Genomic DNA, 12,887 nt, shown 5'->3' on the forward strand with positions numbered 1-12,887 from the left:
ACGCTAGGTGTCAACTGAGACGGTCAAGCAGCATATGTGCTTTGTGAATGCGCATTGGGCCAGTGCCAGGGGCTGCGGTGTGCTTGTCCGGCCTGGCTGCTGCTCTGCAGTGGTTGTTCCTTCTCGTGGTTCCAGCTGACCTTGTGGGATCAGGCTCCTGGTGACTTTAGGGATCTCAGCTTTTCTCTCATGGAGACATTGTTTGCTAATTCTTGGATCCATATTGCAGGGAAGAACTGCATCAAATAGATATTCATATATACATGTGAAAGTGCACATATATATGTGTGTGTGTGTATATATATATAGATATATATACACACACATGTATATATCTGCACTTACATAAGGAGATATACTTAGCTGTATTTTTAAACTTTCATCTGAGAACATATGCCATTTCTATAATAGTAGTACACTGAATTTTCCCAGGGCACACCAGTCTATGGGTAGAAATAAGGCCATCTTCTCATTAATTCCCAGTTTTCTCTGGCTCATTTTCCCACATGCCGTGACCTCCTAGCCCCTGAGAGTCAGTAGGAGGTGTTACATGTTAACAAACTCCACTGTCTGAGCTGCCCCGAGCTGCTGTGTCAGGAGCCAGCATCTCTGTTGCAATTCTCCTGAGCACAGCGGTTCTCTCTGGGTGCCAAAGCTGGGCAGCATTGGAAACTGGTAACTGTGGTTACAGCGGGTGCCTGTGGGGAATAGGTGTGCGAGGGAATACTTACTTTTTAACTGTATGCCCTGTTGTGCCTTTTGAAATTTTCTCTATACTTACAGCATTCTTTCAGATATAGAAGTAAGTAACACATTTAAATAGCTGTGTAGGTAGCTGTGTAGGAGCCAGCTAGAATGCCTCTCTGGTGTCTGTGTTATATTCTGGTAGAAAAAAACCAAAGCAGGCCTGCTTGTGCATCAGCCTGTTCCAAAACTGCCCTGTCATTTTACTTCTCAGTCCTTGCTCTCCTCAGGGCCAAGACAAGCGTTTAGAAGACATTTACGGGACAGAATCAAATGCCAGCCACTTGCTCTAATTCTCTCTTCATTCTGGTGGTTAAGGCTTTGTGCCACAGTGAGTCAAACTCACTTTGCCTGGCTTTTCAGCCTCAGCCCCTGAAAAAAGACTCCATCGAGTCACTTAGAAACTCACCAGACATTCCCAAGATGAGTGAACCACCAACAGGGGACCCGACCAAGGGTTAACATGAGTTTGTGGAAAAAAGGTTTTTTAAAAAAAGTGCTCTGAGAAACACCAATTATAAATGAGATTGTTTATACAGCCCTATAAAGGTCTCTTAGTATGCTTAGCCAAACTCCTCCTTTCCCAGGCAGGGTAAACTGTGAGGACATGTTTATGTAGTTAGTGTTACGGTTACAGGAGCAGCCTGGGGAAGGCTTAGCTCTTCATTAGAGGAGGGACTTTCTGTCCCTGAGAAGCCTCTAAGAAGTAGGGTTGTCTCAGGGACCCTGAACACATGTAACAATGCCTGGCATGTAGCAAATGCTTAATAAATGTTAGCTTTTAAAATTACTGTTGTAGTTGTTTCCATAAATTCAAGTGACTTAGAATGTCAAAAACTAAAATTCATTTTAAAAATCTGGAGTTAAGGTCTCTCAGGAGACCAACAATCACATCTCAAAGCCATGTATCATCGTTTTAGCAATAATTACTCCCTCCAGAATGGCAGGATCTTTCAGAAGATTCTCAGACCTAGTTGTTGGAGAGGAACAGTGATTAAGGTAATACCATGGGCTCTGCTGTCACCTAGTGGAAAATCAGATTATTATAAGCTGTTCTCAGTTATAACCTCACTGTGATAATTGCCAGCTGGCTCCCATTGACTTGCACTATACAGTTCATCACAATTACGTAACACGGACAGAGTCCATGTCTGTGTTGACACGCTTTTTTTTTTTTTTTTTAATTCTCCCTAAAAGCAAAGGCGCATGATCTTGTGTGAGCTGCCCAGTCAGAACCAGTGGCTGTAGAGAACGTTCTTGGCAACTTCCAGGTCTCCTGGTCGCTAGAACATTGCCGGATCCTGAGGACAGAGGGTCTGGCACATGGTAAGCCTTTGACAAATAACTGCTGGATGAATCTTTGCCACAATCATAACAGACCGAAACAAACAAAATATGCACACAACAAACAATGAAAACTGGAAGCTACTCAATCACATTCCCTTTAGAGTTTTTAAAGTGTTTTCATATATTATCTTAAGTTAGTCTCAGAAAAACCTACAAAATAAAGTATATTTTCCCATTTTAAAGACGAGAAAATTGCTGCTCAGGAAGGATAACACAGGAAGTCAAGCAGAAAAATCTAAGCTGTCTTCTGACTCCAAATTCTGAGTCCTACCCATATCAATCAGTACAATGCTTTGTGGTATCCTGTGGGTGGCTCATCAGGGGAGATATTAGGAAAGAAGGGAACATTCTGGTTTGTTTTTGAGAGAGGAGAGGAGAACCCTATAGAAGAGAAAGGGCATCCAGGACAGAAGGCAAGACCCTGAGGACCACAGGCTACGAGGTAGGAAAAGACAGTCTTTTCCCCCCTTAGGGCTGGCCCCTCCAGTGTGTGGAGATCCCCTGCCCATGGGTTCCTCTGGGCTGTTGCTAATCTGGGAATCTCCCCTTTCCACTTCTGCAAATTTCCATGGGCAAATCCCTTCCAGCTTTAAAAATCAAAAATAAAAATCTGCCTTCACCCAACTGTCACTATGATTCTACAGTTTTGCTCTCATTGTCTTCAAAATAGGCTAATCGGAATTGTAGACTCAGCAATTTCACTCCCAATGCACCCAAGCATGATTTTGACACCAATCCCACTGCCCTCCCCCTGGAAACTGCTGTTGCCCAGGTCACCAAGGACCACCTACTTGCCAAATCCAGTGGACTTTGCAGATGTCTGCTTTACTTCTCAGGGCATTCACACTGCTGGCCGTGGCCTCCATGCTGAAATTCTGTCCTTCCACAGCTCCTGAGACATGGCACCCCTGGGTTCTCCCTTCATGTGTGCCACTTCTTAGTCTCCTTCACTGTGATACTCTTATTCTCCAAGCTCCCCCCAGAAAAACTCTCAAAGGAGTATCACCACCTGACACTTAATTCCATGTCTTAGCCTAAACCTCTCCCCTGAGTCCCTGTCTCATTGGGTCTCTTGGAGACACTGTAAATGCAATGAATCCAAATCGTGCCCATCACCTTCTCTCCACCTGCTTCCCAAGCCAGGGAAGGAAAAGTTGTCAACAGAAAAGTGTAATAGTAAAACAAAATTAGTGGAAGACCCCTGGGCTTAAAGGGAAAATAAAGTCATCTTGTTGGGGAGAGAACTTCACCTAAAGACTTAAAAAGACTTAAAAAATTTGTTTCACCTTTCTCTTTTGCAAAAGTTTCAAGCTTATAGGAAAATTGCAAAATTAGAACAATAAATTCTCATATATCCTTCACTAAGATTCCCCAATTGCTGATACTTTGCCACATTTGCTTTATCTCTCTCTATACATAACTATATGTATATATATTGTAATTTTATTGATGAATCATTTGAGAGCAAGTTGCAGACATCACAACTATCTACTCCTAAATACTTTAGCATCTATCTTTTGAGAACAGAGACATTCTTTTACATGGAGCAATGATCATTTAGAAAATGTAATGATGATATAACACTATTATGTAATAGGCAGTTCATATAAATATTTTTAGCAGTTGTCCCAATAATGTCCTTTATAACAATGTGGGTTTTTTTCCCTAATTGTTCACCCAGTAGTGAATTGTGGCTTGCATTTCGTTGTCATAGCTCTTTACTGTCCTTTAATCTGCAATTTTTTCCCCAGCCTTTCTTTGTCTCTTCTGACGTTGATATTTTTGAAAAGCATAAACCACTTGCTTTATGGCTTATTCTTGAATTTGGGTTTGCCTGATCATTTTCTCATGATTAAATTCTGTTTATACACTTTTGGAGGAATGTTACATAAGTGATGTTGTGACCTTGGTGCATGTTATCAGGAAACATGTGATACCAGTTTATCCCATCGATGATTACTTTGCTACAGTGTTGTAGCACAAACTTTTTCCTATAAGAGGAAAAAAAGTAACTTTTTCCTCTTATAGTTAATAATCTGTGAGGAGAAATTTTCAGAATGTGTGAATATGCTTATCCCTAACAGACTTCCACCTAATCATTTTAGCATTCCTTGATAATTCTTATCTAAGCCAAATATTGGTATGATGGTTTAAAAACAGTGGTTTTCTATTATTCCTTCTACATTTATTAGTTGATGTTCAACTATAAAGAAAAGCCTTCCTGCCATCCTTATTATTTGTTTCTTTTTCTTTTTTTAGTATCATTAAGGACTCATGGATTCTTGGTTGGTATTTTTCCCCAATGTGTTATAATCCATTACTATCATTATTCTTTATTATTATTATTTTGCTCAAATTGTCAATGATTTGGCCAGTAGAAATCCATCCATGCTTCTTCTTCTGTCTTTTTTACATGCCCCATTTTTTGTACATTTTTTAATTGAAGTATAGTTGATTTACAGTGTTGTATTGCAGGTGTACAGGGAAGTGATTCAGTATATATATATATATATATATATATATATATATATATATATACTGAATATATATATATTATATATATAAATATTCTTCTTCAGATTCTCTTCCATGTAGATTATTACAAGATACTAAATATAGTTCCCTGTGCTATACAGTATGTCCTTATTATTTATCTATTTTATATATAGTATTGTGTATCTGTTAATCCCAAACTCCTGATTTATTCCTCCTCCACCTTCCCCTCTGGTAAACCATAAGATTACTTTCTATGTCTGTGACTCTGTTTATGTTTTGTAAATAAGTTCATTTGTATCATTTTTTTAAATTCTACATAAGTGATATCATATGCTATTTGTCTTTCTCTGTCTGACTTCACTTAGTATGACAATCTCTAGGTCCATCCATGCTGCTGCGAATGGCATTATTTTGCTCTTTTTTCGGGCTGAGTAATATTCCATTGTATATATACACCACAACTTCTTTATCCATTCATCTGTCTTTGGACACTTAGGTTGCTTCCAGGTCTTGCCTACTGTAAATAGTGCTGCTATGAACACTGGGGTGCATGTATCTTTTCAAATTAGAGTTTTTGTATTTTCCTGATATTTTCCATGGAGTGGGATTGCTGGATCATATGGTAATTCTATTTTTAATTTTTTAAGGAACCTCCATACCGTTCTCCACGGTCAAGTCCCGTATTTTTAAAGATTTTTCTGCACACAAAATATTCTAGTCTTATCTTGTACTTTTGACTCAGCTATTTTTAATGGGGAATGATATTTAAACACCAAGAGCTACACGCTAGTGCTACGTCTGTTCATTGCTACTGGGGTAGCATTACTTCTAGGCTTTTTCAGCAAACTGACCTGGGAAATACATACACATATACAGATTATTTTTTAATTTTTTAAAATTATGATTTCATACTGATATCTCTAATTTTAAGCAAATAGCATAGGTTCTTCCTTATTTCTCCCCATTCCATAAATTGTACTTCCTTTTCCCCACATGGAAAACCTGGCCCTCCAGAAGCATCACTATATTTACTCATTTGCTCAGTCCTAAAATGCACACAAAATAGTTTCAGAATTGCTACACCCATATCACTACAAAAACAATATATGTTTGCATTTCTGTTTTTCTTTCGACTGAGGGTATATATCTAAGTACTGTGTTCCCAATGACTTGGGTTCATTCTCTTGTTTCCCCCTTCTATGTAGTTCTGTCATCCATTTGATATACTGTTAATTTAATTTGTTTCTGTTTTTATTTAATTCAATTTTTATTCAGTTCCTCTCCACAAACTTTTTAATTTAATTTTCTTTATAAACTTCCTTTTTTGTTAAAAATTAATTAATTTATTTTTACGGCTGTGTTGGGTCTTCGTTGCTGTGCGCAGGCCTTCACTAGTTGCGGTGAGCGGGGGCCACTCTTTGTTGTGGTGTGTGGGCCTCTCATTGCGGTGGCCTCTCTTCATTGCAGAGCACAGGCTCCAGGTGCGCGGGCCTCAGTAGTTGTGGCTCGCGGACTCAGCAGTTGTGGCACGTGGGCTTAGTTGCTCCACGGCATGTGGGATCCTTCCCGACTGGGGTTCGAACCCATGTCTCCTGCATTGGCAGGCAGATTCCCAACCACTGCACCACCAGGGAAGCCCAAGATTTAATTTTTAAGTATGCAAAATACTAACATGCTTCCAAAAGTTAAAACTGTATACAAAAAAATAGTATACTCAGAGAAGTGTCATTCTATCTCCTGTCCTTTGTACCCCACTCTAGGTAAACAGTTCTCTTAGTTTGTGGTTTATCTTTCCTAAGTTTCTTTTTTGCAATAAATGAAGTTACGCGTGCACATTTTTTTCTCTTCTTTCGCACAGAACACGCAACATACTCAATATATTCTTTTCTGCCTGTGGAATTTGTAAAAAGTACAAGTTGAAGCTTCTACTTTTTCTTAAGGGTAGGAAGGTGAGATCAGTGGTTTTCATGTCAAGGAAAAAAACCTTAATGGTACTTTCTTAAATGGAAAAAAATTGTCTAGACCTATGGTTCTCACAGTATGATTCTTGGAGCAGCTTCATGGCAACACCCGGGAACTTATTAGATGTACAGATTCCCCAGCTGCATTCCATACCTACTGAATCAGAAACTCTGGGGTTGGGCCCTCCAGATAATTCTGTTGTGTGCTAAAGTTTGAGAACCAATGGTCTAGGAATAGCCTAGGAAAGAGGAAGTTGAGAAAATAACATCTACCTTTCACTGAGTGCTTGCTTGGTACCAAGCACAGGTTATAAGCATCTTACATACGTATATTCCTCATATAACCCTCATGATAGCCCCAGTCAGTAGAGCTGTTGGTTATTCCAAGTTACAGACGGGGAAACTGTGGTACAGATTTGAAACCTGGGCAGAATGGCTTTACAACCCGTAAGCTGAACCATTACTCTATGCTACTTCTCAGCTTAGCATCAGATAAAATGAGAACTAAAATTCTCTCCATAGCAGAGTAGTAGACTGGCTGCCTGGGGGACAGGTAACAAGTGTCTCTGGTACTGAGAGAGCTGGAGACACGTTTGGCTAGAGGGAGGTGAAAGGAGTCCAGGAGACGATGGCAGGCAGGGCTTTGTGAAAGAGCTGAGATTGTCACAAGCGAGATAATCACTGTGGTGGGGACAGCAGAGGGTCTTTAAAGTCAGTACCTTCTACCAGTTGATTTCCGGTTGTTTCCCATCTTGTGTTTTGCTGCATCCCCCCACCATCACCCCCTGTCATTCAGGAGGAGTCCAGTGCATGTAACATCCATGGTTGGCAGTGCTTTAGACGGAAGGCAGGGGGAGCGGGGTCCAGGCATGTGGAAAGCAGTGTGGAAAAGGTCAGCAGCTGCGGGAGACCAGGGAGTGAACAGGGATAATGAACTCACTGGGAGCAGGGACTTAGCATCCAGGTTCTCCCAAGGGGTATTTAGTGAAGCCACAAGACTCACCAGCGGTACGATGAGACAGAGATCGTGTATAGGAAGTAAAAGAAATATCACCCACTTTCCAACCCTGAGCATTGGTGGGAAGAGGCAGAAGTAGCGAGCAAGAGGAGAACAAGACGTGTGCGTCCCCGTAGACCTCATTTGGGTCTGGACTGGGGACAACTCATCAGGTCAGTAGGAGCATTACCGCCCTTTCTCATTCAGGCCTTTGGGGCAGGTCTCGCATCTAGTGGTGTGGTCACAGAGGGAGGCCCTGAGGTTTAACTCTCCTGAGACCTTTCAGTTCCCATGTCAAATAGACGCTGAGTGGAAAGCCATTGGGTCTGCCATCAGGTCAGCCATGGCAGGTCACAATAGACGTCAGGAGTAGACTGTCAAGCCCACAGGCTAGAGAGAGAACGTGGCAAAGACTCGGGTCTGCCGGAGGACAGGAGGCACTTTGCAAGAGGCACTTCCCTGGAGACTGCAAGAGGGAGAGGACGCACAGCTTGAGGACCTCAACTCTTGCCCCTGCCTCACATCCTATACCGCCCCACCTGTTTTGGAACTGAAACAGAGGGAAGGGAGGACAATCTGAAAAGCTGAGCATTTTGCTGGTGATTCTGAGCATTGCCTGATGGAGAATTGTTTAGAATATTGGTTTGAAAGGAGTTTTAAAATATTGGACATTTAGTTAGTGCTCCCCCTGGCTAATAGTTGGGGGTTTATAAGGACAAGATAGAAACTCTGGCCAATATGAAACATTTGCCTTCTTTTCTGTATACTTAGCATGAGTTAAGTTTTGTGTGATTGTTTAATTCCCACCTCCCTCACTGAACTGTAAGCCCCTGTGGGCAGGGACTGTCTGTTTCACCCCCTTGCTCTAGCCCCAGTGAATGAGGGCAGGAACCTGTCTACATTCATCTCTGGTATCTCCAGCACCTGGAACCCTTCCTGACACATAGTAGGCACTAAATAAATATTTTTGACGTTAAATTTTGCTCATAACTATTGTTTCAGTGATCTAATTAGAAAGAAATGAGAGAAAGAAGGGAAAGGGACACAGGTTCGTGGTTCCCTGGGCTACGTGGGTGACAAGCAGAGACAGTGAGAATTCCACAACATGAATGCACATTTTTTCAGCATCGCTATTTCATACATTTTTCAGGCGTGTAGGACTTAATGAAACTAATACTTTGTATGTGTATAGTGCTTTAAAGCTTACAAAGGACAGTTAATATATATACCATATAATTCTTTCAGCAGTCCTGTAAGATAGGGTATTTTCATGTTTATTTTACAGATGAGCTAAGGTTCAAAGACATTAATCAACTACCCTGAGGTTTAATGCCTAGAAGGGGCAGAGCTGGGGTGAGAACCCAGGTGTCCTGGCTCCCAGTGCCTCAGGCCACCCAGCAGTGGCCAGGACAGAAGTTTAGGGGACTGGCCAGGAGACTCACTGAGGAAGGCGCTAGCACATTATTCCTTCCAAGGTGCTTCACCAGCATTTAAAGAAAGCCCCCTGGAGAGGAGAGAAGAAGTGACGCCAATGAGAAGAATGTTTCAGTTAAGGCGTGACAGGTCTTGTGATGGGGTGGTGCATCCGCATCGTGTTCATCCAAGAATGGTGGCTAGAGACTTAATGTTTGTGTTTCCCCCCCACCCCCGCCCGCCAACTTCATATCCTGGAGCCCTAATCCCCAGTGTAATGATATTTGGAGGTGGGGCCTTTGGGAGATGATGAGGTCATGAGGGTGGAGCCCTCAGGAGAGGGATTAGTACTCTTAGAAGAAGAGACCTGAAAGAGATCATCCGTCTCTCCATGTGAGGACACAGCAAGAAGACAGCCATCTGCAAACCAGGAAGAGAGCTCTCACCAGAATCTGACTGCACTGGTACCCTGATCTCAGACTTCCAGCCTCTGGAACTGTAAGAAATAAATTTTTGTTGTTTAAGCCACCCTATGCTTGGCATTTGGTTAAAGCAACTTGAACTAAGTCAGCGGTCAACAAGGGGCTCTTCCAGGGCAATGGGAGCAGTGGGGCGGGGTTAGAAGTCTCTTCTCCAGCCTATGTATGAGGAAGAAATGTGGCAAGTTCTTTGTGTACCCAAAGTTGTGCCATGAAGATGCAGTTCCATTTTCTTGCCTGGGCTGCCACTTTCAAGAGAGACTGCAAGCCCTCGCTTTGCAGTAGAGCAGGTGGCTGCCTGAATAAGGGGACCATGAGGATGGGGGCCTTTCCCTACTTCATCAAGGAGTCTGCACTGGTAGCGCTCTCACCAGCCTGAAGCTGAGAACCGAAGTGGGTATCAGGTCCTGCCCAATCTTGGCACTACCTGCATTGTCCTCACAGTGGCAGTGTAGCCTTAAGTAGTGGATGCTTCTCACCTGGCCACGTGGAAAAGAGCACTGTCCTGGCACTGCTTAGCTAGGATGCAACATACAGCCTGCATCCTTTGAAAAGAAACACTAGCATTTCTGCTATGTAGTGCGATTAAGACTCCAGCCATTCATTCACTCACTCATTCACTCATTCATTTATTCCATTTTTTATTTTTTTCATGTAGCTGCCATGCACTGAAAGGCTACTATTTGAAGGGGACTGCAAGAGGTGCTGGGGATACAAAGATTTAAAAAAATTTTTTTTACATCGTGCTCCAAGACCTCCAGGAGCTTAATACTGAGTGAGAGATTTGAAAATGGCGAATACCCTGTAACGGTGGTGAGTGCTTAGTATGGTAATGGTGGGAGTGAAGTGCGTAATGCAGGACAGAATCCCTCAGGCCTCTGCTTAAATGTGGCTTTTGCAGGGGTGCCTTCCCAGGCCCCCAGACCAGGTTATGTAGCCCTGGTCGCTGGTGTCTCAGAGCCTGTACTTGTCCTGTTGTAACACTCAGCACATTGCAGTGTTATTCCTTGTTTGTCTATCTTTCCTGATATATGGAACCAGCTTCTCAAAGACAGGGACCATCTCTGTCTTGTTTCTCACTACATCCCCAACACGTATCCTAAAGTATGTTCCTATTCACAGTAGGTGCTCAATAAATTCTTATTGCATGAAGACTAACCCAAGCACAATTGTTCTACGATACTCAAGTGCAAGAAACATTACCTCTTTATATTTCTAAATCAAATCATGTGTTTGTTGGCAATCTGTATATCTTCCTTGGAGAAATGTCTATTTAGGTCTTCTGCCCATTTTTGGATTGGGTTGTTTGTTTTTTTGATATTGAGCTGCATGAGTTGCTTGTATGTTTTGGAGATTAATTCTTTGTCGGTTGCTTCATTTGCAAATATTTTCTCCATTCTGAGGGTTGTCTTTTCGTCTTGTTTATGGTTTCCTTTGCTGTGCAAAAGCTTTTAAATTTCATTAGGTCCCATTTGTTTATTTTTGTTTTTATTTCCATTCCTCTAGGAGGTGGGTCAAAAAGGATCTTGCTGTGATTTATGTCATAGAATGTTCTGCCTATGTTTTCCTCTAAGAGTTTGATGGTGTCTGGCTTTACATTTAGATCTTTAATCCATTTTGAGTTTATTTTTCTGTATGGTGTTAGGGAGTGTTCTAATTTCATTCTTTTACATGTAGCTGTCCAGTTTTCCCAGCACCACTTATTGAAGAGGCTGTCTTTTCTCCACTGTATATTCTTGCTTCCTTTATCAAAGATAAGGTGACCATATGTGTGTGGGTTTACAGATTGCCAACAAAGACATGAAAGAATGCTCAACATCATTAATCATTAGAGAAATGCAAATCAAAACTACAATGAGTTATCATCTCACACTGGTCAGAATGGCCATCATCAAAAAATCTACAAACAATAAATGCTGGAGAGGGTGTGGAGAAAAGAGAACCCTCTTGTGCTGTTGGTGGGAATGTAAATTGATACAGCCAGTATGGAGAACAGTATGGAGGTTCCTTAAAAAACTGAAAATAGAACTACCATACGACCCAGCAATCCCACTACTGGGCATATATCCTGAGAAAACCATAAATCAAAAAGAGTCATGTACTACAATGTTCATTGCAGCTCTATTTACAATAGCCAGGACATGGAAGCAACCTAAGTGTCCATCAACAGATGAATGGATAAAGAAGATGTGGCACATATATACAATGGAATGTTACTCAGCCATAAAAAAGAACAAAACTGAGTTATTTGTAGTGAGGTGGATGGACCTAGAGTCTGTCATACAGAGTGAAGTAAGTCAGAAAGAGAAAAACAAATACCATATGCTAACACATATATATGGAATCTAAAAAAAAAAAAAAGAAAAAATCATCAGAAGAACCTAGGGGCAAGACGGGAATAAAGATGCAGACCTACTAGAGAATGGACTTGAGGATATGGGGAGGGGGAAGGGTAAGCTGGGACAAAGTGAGAGAGTGGCATGGACATATATACACTACCAAATGTAAAATAGATAGCTAATGGGAAGCAGCCACATAGCACAGGGAGATCAGCTTGGTGCTTTGTGACCAACTAGAGGGGTGGGATAGGGAGGGTGGGAGGAAGGGAGATGCAAGAGGGAAGAGTTATGGGGATATATGTATATGTATAACTGATTGACTTTGTTATAAAGTAGAAACTGACACACCATTGTAAAGTAATTATACTGTTATAAAGATGTTAAAAAAAGACAGAAAGTAAAAAAATTAAAAAATAAAAATTAAAAAAAACAAATCAAATCAAATATCAACTAACCAAGATTCACAGCAAGTCCAGTATTAGTTTATTGTTTTTAAAAATTCTTTCCACCTCCTACAGTTCATAGCAAAATCCCAGGGTTACGAGAGTTATACAGTTGAGGGAAGTGGAGATAAAGGGCCTTTTGTGCTGTACAGTGAAGCTCTGGTCTTTTGCAACCAGTTGGGCTCGCTGCTCTGGGAGGATTACACTATACCCCTCATCCCCATCATTCTGACCCCTGGCAGCAGGGCTCCCTTCTAAATCCTGTCCCTCTCCAACACTGCCTACAAATGGTGCACAGGTACAAGGTGAGGCCCAGAACACACACACCCTCTACCCTTCCCAGTCCCTGAGAAGTCTTCTCAAGGGCGGGACCACTCCCCACTTTCCCTCCCCTCCCCACTTGGATAATCATCCTTGCTGTGGTCTTGGGAGGGGGAGAGAAAAATACTTTCCAAATTAATGCTGATGAATTCACAGCTTCAAAAAGACAAGATACCAATTAACTCAACAGCTCTCCCTGTTCCTAAATGAACGAATGTGATTTTCGTGGAGCAGTCTTTTATAAAGACATTCCATATTTCTGTCTTCAGGTAACTCTGCTTCTGTAAGTCAACAAGTACCCATTACTTCTGGGCTAGTATTTCTTTTGATACCAGAAAAGTATACCT

The 12,887-nt window shown here is 41.6% G+C and overlaps 1 protein-coding gene across 5 annotated transcripts in view; it reads left to right on the forward strand.

Moving 5' to 3' along the window:
- DEUP1 (deuterosome assembly protein 1) overlaps positions 1 to 12,887 on the forward strand; it is a 230,290-nt gene that overhangs the window by 16,963 nt on the left and 200,440 nt on the right. For all 5 annotated transcript variants that reach the window (XM_082340465.1, XM_082340466.1, XM_082340464.1 and 2 more), the window contains exon 3: positions 1,942 to 2,070. The gene's annotated coding sequence lies outside the window, so the exon portion shown is untranslated. The remainder of the gene's footprint in view (positions 1 to 1,941; positions 2,071 to 12,887) is intronic.

This window comes from Balaenoptera borealis, assembly GCF_965194805.1.
Source record: "Balaenoptera borealis genome assembly, chromosome: 11".
NCBI lineage: Eukaryota > Metazoa > Chordata > Mammalia > Artiodactyla > Balaenopteridae > Balaenoptera > Balaenoptera borealis.